A 7,197-nucleotide genomic window follows, 5' to 3' on the forward strand; every position below is an offset into this window, starting at 1 on the left:
GGTAACAGAACTACTATGTGATTTAAATTAACACAATAACTGAAAGAAGCTAAATAGACATATACCAGTGGCTATCCATACTTAGGTTTGTAGGTTTATTACCTTTAGCGAATCCTTAGTTTTTAAAAATTATAAAAAAAATATTTAAACAACAAAATCAGGACATGTAAAGAATGTTTAAATCAATTTTTTATGTTAAACATAATTGTTGGGGAGTTTTTTTTCCCTAGGTTTCCATTTTACTATTTATATTTTAAAATAATCCTGAAACCTTAAAGTTTTTCTTTTGACTATTAAACCTAAGACTATAGGCTCTTATAAACCAAATGATTCTCGGCCGTACACGGGCGATCACAGGCTGTTCCAGCCTTTAATCGCTTGGTGTAATAGGTCATGTTAAAAGGCAACGATCAGCTGACAGTGAGCGGGGAACGATGAGCAAGCAAACGCCGACCTGACAGGTCATAACTCACTTTTAACTTAATATCGGGATGTGTAATGGGGCCCTAAGCTAAGACTTCCTGTTCTGTACAGATCGCTTTCCAACCTTCAGTGAAAGGTGACACCAGTATATTGTAGATAACACAGGATCTATTCACGGTAGCTAATGCCTCTTTTTGCCTATAGAACGGCATCTGCACAAGTTGCCTTGATATCTCCCCCACGTATGTGAAAATTAAAAAAAAAATAGAAACTGGTTTAAAAAGGGGATGGTAAAAAAAATCTATCTATCTATCTTTTTTTTTTAAGCCCTACCATTGAAACTACTCAAGATTGCATTCAAAACATCCACGACCTTCCAGGAAATGCTGACTAAACCAGTCATTGCTTTCTTTCATATTTTAAAACACCCAAAGTCTATTACACAAAATTGGTTTACTACCCTTTCGAATCTAATTAGGGAGAGGCCAAGCAAGGGAATAAAACCCCCGTCATGGAAGCCCTAGTCGGTATGTCTATCTATCTATCTATCTATCTATCTATCTATTTATCTATCTATTTATTGAATTCTTAAATTGTGAAATGTGAAAAATATCTACTGTTTTTATTTTGCATTGACTTAACCATTATTTGACCCTATAAAACATTAAAATGTATCTGGCAACGTCTTGTCCTGTGTTTCCTTTCCAATCTTTTTAAACTCCGAGCGTTGCAGTTTTTTCTCTTTTCCACTAGAAGATGCATTTGCTTTGACGAGTAACACGGGATTAAACACTCATAATCATGTTGAAGTATTGAAAGGCTTGCTTTTTTCCAGGTAGCTTTTTTACATAATTGCAATAAAACAAATTGTGCAGAACTATCAGTCTCCCAGAAACATTTTCCTCCTGAAGCAGAAGCCGTATTTGTGCAAGTTAAACGTTACTGAGAAGCCGGCATAATGCGGATGTCCGGGTGAATACATAACATTAGGAGATGTCTCTCCCGTCCACAGTTCTTTATTGACACTGCAGAAAATGAGTCACTTTGTGCGCCTCGGATTTGTCTTTTATACCAGCACTTACAGTGTGTACTTCTTTGAAATGACCTTATTGTGTCTCATCTCTGCCTAGTTGCTGCAGGGACATGTTTCTGTCCATTAGACCATTATCGCACCACAGAGATTTTCAAATCAAACAATCTCTCATTTTACAACAGCTAAAATTGCTCCAAAGGGCATTCTAATCTAAATGGCCATCAGACAACATCAGAGCGTTCACTGGTATCTAGAAGGGTATAAATAGTCATATTGCATTTATGATACTACTACAGTATAGTTCATGGCCTTCATCTTTCAATACATTTACTTAAAAAAAATTAATGAGTCAAGCGTATCATTTCATAGGTTATCCAAAGTCTTTCATTTCTATACATGCAGGTTTTATCCCAGTTGCCATTATTATTAACTTATTTATAACCTTCTTTTGATATGCAACCTTTAACATACACACCCAAACTATCATACACATCTTTCTTTTGTAGTGGATTAGCCATATGGGTTGCAGAGGGCTACCCACACTAACAAGGCCGGCTCTAGGTTTTTGTGGGCCCCATGGCTCCTTTTTTGAGCAAATCATTTAGCAACAATATAACAAAAGGTCCCCTTATAGATGGCCCCCCCTCTAGTCCCTACTATAGATGTCCCCCACTGTGTAGCCCCCTTACAGATGGCCTCCTCTGTGTAGTCCCCCTTATAGATGGCCCCCTCTATGTAGTCTCCCTTATAGATGACCCCCTCTGTGTTGTCCCCCTTACAGATTGCTTTCTCTGTGTTGACCCTCTTACAGATGTCCCCCTCTATCCCCATTATTGATTGCCCCCTCTGTGTTGTCCCTCTTAGGGATGTACCCCTCTATCCCCATTATTGATGGCCCCCTCTGTGATTTCCCTCTTACAAATGCCCTTATGTGCAATAAAGATTAAAAAAAATTTCACACAACTGACTGGTGAGCTTACCTAGGAATCTGGGACAACTGTGACCCAAATTTCTGAGATGACCCTGGATGGCGCCACATCTGTTGGGGCCCCTCGGACCTCACTCAGCAATGATCGATAATCGATCATTGCTGAATGAGCAACTGGGGACTGGGGAACGGGGCCCCTAGAGGTGCTGTGGGCCCTGGCACTTGCCCGACAAAACCAGGTGCTGACGCTTTCCCTGCAAACTAGACTGCAATCTCTCCTTTATGCAGTATGAGAGCATGTGTCATGTAGCACTGTTAATGCCCTGTGTCTTCCTTCCACATCTTTATTGCTCTGGTCCCAAAGCAGAGCTGACAGGGGAGTAAGGAAGACAAAGAACAATAAAGCTGCAGTGGTTGCAAGTGACTGCAGTCCCAGACAGGCACTATTATCTTCTTATGGGCGACACAGAATATTTTCTTGGAGAGAACAAAAAGGGACACTATTACCTTTTGAGGCACAGAGAGAGCACTATTATCAAATGTGTTGGCACAAAAGGGGGGCTATTATCGTATTGTGTGGGGAGGGGCACAGAGGGGGCTCTTTTACTTCCCAGGGTCACAGAGGTGACAATACTACCTTCTGGATGGATAGAATGGGTGCTGTTACTTTATAGGGGGCATATTTGCAATACCTTCTTGGGACACAAAGAAGAAACTACAAACTTATGGGGGACAAAAAGGGATTATAATTTACTTTTCTCACACACATGGGGCAGTATCCCTTTGTAAGGGCACAGTGAAGGAATTACATTAGTATGGTGTGGGGCATTAAAGAATCACTGGATGCCTAAATTCAGTTTTTAGAGTACTGGCTGGAAGAAATTGTTATGGTCTGTGCTGCAAAGAGAATAAAAGGGAAGTGGAGAATACATCACCGGTGAGGCACTGGATGCAACTGCAGTGTAGTCACTTATATGTAAAGAATATCCAGTGCACTAGAATAATCATGCATGGGTCACAATTGACTTCTGTTCTCATAATAAGTGGGGGGTCACAATGCTCATACCCCACCCATTACCTAGTTATCCCCGATTGTGTGGACAGAAGACAACTTGTGGGCTTGGGATACTCCATTAAACATTTCAATACTGTGACCCTGGTGTATTATATACATTTTCTTATTTTATACACTTATGGACCACCAATGGTCCTAAATCTAACAGCATACAGTACTTCCTAGCATTTTTAGAATTAAGTAGATAACATGGCTATGAATATACACTGCGTGATTGGATCAATATCGGTAAGCTTATATTTTAGCATAATCATTTGCTGATTTTTTGGGGGGCATTTTTCTATTGTTATCTTACCTAGTCAGAGTCTTAAAGGGAACCAATCATCAAAATTAGCTAATAGGCCTTCTTGCCTGTAAATTACCCGCAGAGCGCACCGACAGGATAGAGAGCTGTGACTATTCAAAGCCCAGATGATTAGTTCACAGCTCCCCCTCTACCTAGCGCATGGGATTAAAAAGTATTTTACGAGACATAAAGACTACAGAGCCCTGAACTTCCGACACCATTGGAGGTGCATTCAGCCTTCCAAATGTGCTGATTGGTTCCCTTTAAAGGAGTTTTTCATGGACATGTAATTGATAGAGATGATCGAACATCGGAAAATCTTAGGTTCTAAAGGACTCAAACCTTGTTGAACCTTCCGCATTTGATTCCCGATGCCTTCCCGTCCAGGGGAAGGAGGAGACAGCCCTGGTAATAGGCTGAATCCCGGAATTCCAGGCGGTTACTGCACAATGTACTCAGCCACATCTTCTGTAAATTTTTAACATCTGAGAGTCTAGTTGCTTTCCAGCACAATTTTCTGGTGCTGGATTAGATTGAGTTTTGAGGAATTTGACCAATTGGTGGTAATTTGGAGTTCAATAACTCTGTCATGTTCCTTGAACCAAACAAGAATTTTTGAACTGTGGCAAGACACCTTATACTGCTGAAAGAGGCATTGCCTCTTACCTACAGTATATTCTGATGCTTTCTCTCTCTCTGTAAGTGTTGTAAATGCACTTAGCCTCCCGACTGTTAGGGGTTAATTCAGGGATCATGCAGCCGGTACCCCCTCCCTTTCCCCACCTTCCCGGGTCTTTCCACCTGTTTCATTGGTCGGGGTCACACGCTGGATGTGCTCCTTGGGGTTTACATATATTGCCCCCTGCCACTGTTAGTCACTTAAAAAGTTAGCAGTTTTCATAATGTGAAAAGTTTGTTTTTCTTTTTGCTTTTGGCACGGCACAATCCTCTTGTCTTGCAAAAACAATTATTATGATTCTGCGCTTTTACAGTTGGTTGAATAAAATTAGCAAATATGTTAATTCATAATAACCAAACAAGCAGAAATTTCATTTGAAAACTGTCTATTCTCCACATTTTAATTTTCTGGCAATAAACAAAGGAAATTGCTAATTTAGAAAATTAAAGATAAATTTTGTAGATAAAAGATTTTTGTGCTGTATACGAAATAGCACAGGAATATTTAGGCTATGTTCACACTGCATATGAGTCCGGGCGCATTTTGTACGCCACCGTGCATGTGCGGCTGAAACTACGGGCGTCGTAAAAATAGACATGCGTCCGGATGCGTGCGAATCGCGAACATACGCCCGTAGTACAGTTATGCTTCCCTAGCTTGTTTCGAAGAGATCTGAGGCAGGTCATTTACTTGGAAATCTTCGCCCAGCCACGTAAACCACACAGAACCTTTTGGATCGAAAAATCAAGTTCAGTTTGGCTGAAATAAGAACTCTGTATGGGACAGCATTGAAATCCACGGCCGTGAGTCTCAACATTTCCGTCCTCAAACAATGGTCTTGTTCATTTTTCACGGCGCCGTATACGATCTGGCCGTAAGCTCATACGTAGTGTGCACTGTGCAGCCGTATATCGTATACTTTCCAGCGTACGCATTAACCTCAAAACTACGGGCGAATGTTCACGGTTCACACTACGGCCGGAAACATACGTAGTGTGAACATAGCCTTAAAGTGTAACTGTTGTTTAATTCATTTATTTTTTTTGCAGAAATCAATAGTACAGGTGATTTCAAGAAACTTTGTAATTGGGTTTATTAGCCGAAAAATGCATTTTTTTTTCATGAAAAAGCAGTTTGAAACTCTAACCCCTGTCTTCATTGTTTTCTAAGGAGAGGGGAGAGGTGGAGGGAGATGAGACACCAAAACAGGACAACAAAGAGTTAATTTACGACTTTCACACAGCTCCTACTGTGTAATCCTTTGTTCTCTGCTCTCTGCTGGCGACTAATCTCCCTCCTCCCAGCCTCCCCTCAACATCCCTTCAAGGAGCAAAATACACAAAAATTAGAACAAAAATATAATAGGTCAACAAGACACCCCAGAGCAGGGGGCACCTGGTTGTACTTATAGATGTCTTTATATAATGTATTACAGTGTCTGCGCAAGTCCGCCACACTTTTAGTTGACTGATATCCAGAGAGTAAAGAAAACTGGCCTCCACTCTGTCTCCTGCTCCTTCTACTGCATAACCCCCCACCCCCCCTGAGCCAAAGATCATGTGACCCCTGTTTCACATTAAGTTTGTTTGTGGAGCACAGACTGAGGATGCAAACGAAGGGGGTGTGTTAGAGGGTGGTGAAGGGGTCGGGTTTGAGCATGAGGGGGTGGGGCATGGGCATGAGGGGCGTGTTTATAGGGGTGGGAGAAACAGGACAATCTTAGCATGCAATGCAACGATTACTGGGAAATGTAGTCTGATTACAGTGCAGGGGAAGAGGAACAGCAAGAGATATGGAGCAGGCTGAAAACTGCATCAGAGGAGCAGGGTTACTGTAAAACAACATGAAGAGTGTCAGGGGGGAAATTAAGTAAGAAATTGACTGGAGGTTTTTGGGGTTTTTTTTAAGGCTGCCTGCAGTTCCCCTTTAGGCTGGGTTCACACTACATATATTTCAGTCAGTATTGTGGTCCTCATATTGCAACCAAAACCAGGAGTCGATTAAAAACACAGAAAGGATCTGTTCGCACAATGTTGAAATTGAGTGGATGGCCGCCATATAACAGTAAATAACGGCCATTATTTCAATACAACAGCCGTTGTTTTAAAATAACAGCAAATATTTGTCATTAAATGGCAGCCAACCACTCAATTTCAACATTGTGTGAACAGAGCCTTTCTGTGTGTTTAATCCACTCCTGGTTTTGGTTGCAATATGAGGACCACAATACTGACTGAAACTTACGTAGTGTGAACATAGCCTAAGTGTGCTTGTTACACACTAGCGCTCACCTGTGCTCTATACTTTTTATGAATAGTTATAATACAGGTGTTAATATTCTCTGGCTGCCATATTAGACCCTGTTCCCACTGAGCAAAGCTAGCGGAATTCTGCGACGGAATCGTCCGCCGCGGAATGCCGTTAGCCTCCCGCTCATAATGGGAGTCTATGGGAGGCGTGCGCTCCTGCCCTGTCTGCGCTGAAGAATGAACATGTTCAGAGCAGCAGCGCGCACCTCCCATAGACTCCCATTATGAGCGGGAGGCTAACGGCATTCCGCGGCGGACAATTCCGTCGCGGAATTCCGCTAGCTTTGCTCAGTGGGAACGGGGCCTTACAGATGCACACAACACATAAATGTAATACAGTGACCATAAAGAAAATACTGTACATATACTATAGGCTATGCTCTTTTTGCATCTCTTACTTGAAGTGACATATAAAAACTGCACATTATGAACTTTGCCTAGTTTTATATTTGAGAACAACTTTA

Source organism: Dendropsophus ebraccatus, chromosome 6 (genome assembly GCF_027789765.1).
Source record: "Dendropsophus ebraccatus isolate aDenEbr1 chromosome 6, aDenEbr1.pat, whole genome shotgun sequence".
NCBI lineage: Eukaryota > Metazoa > Chordata > Amphibia > Anura > Hylidae > Dendropsophus > Dendropsophus ebraccatus.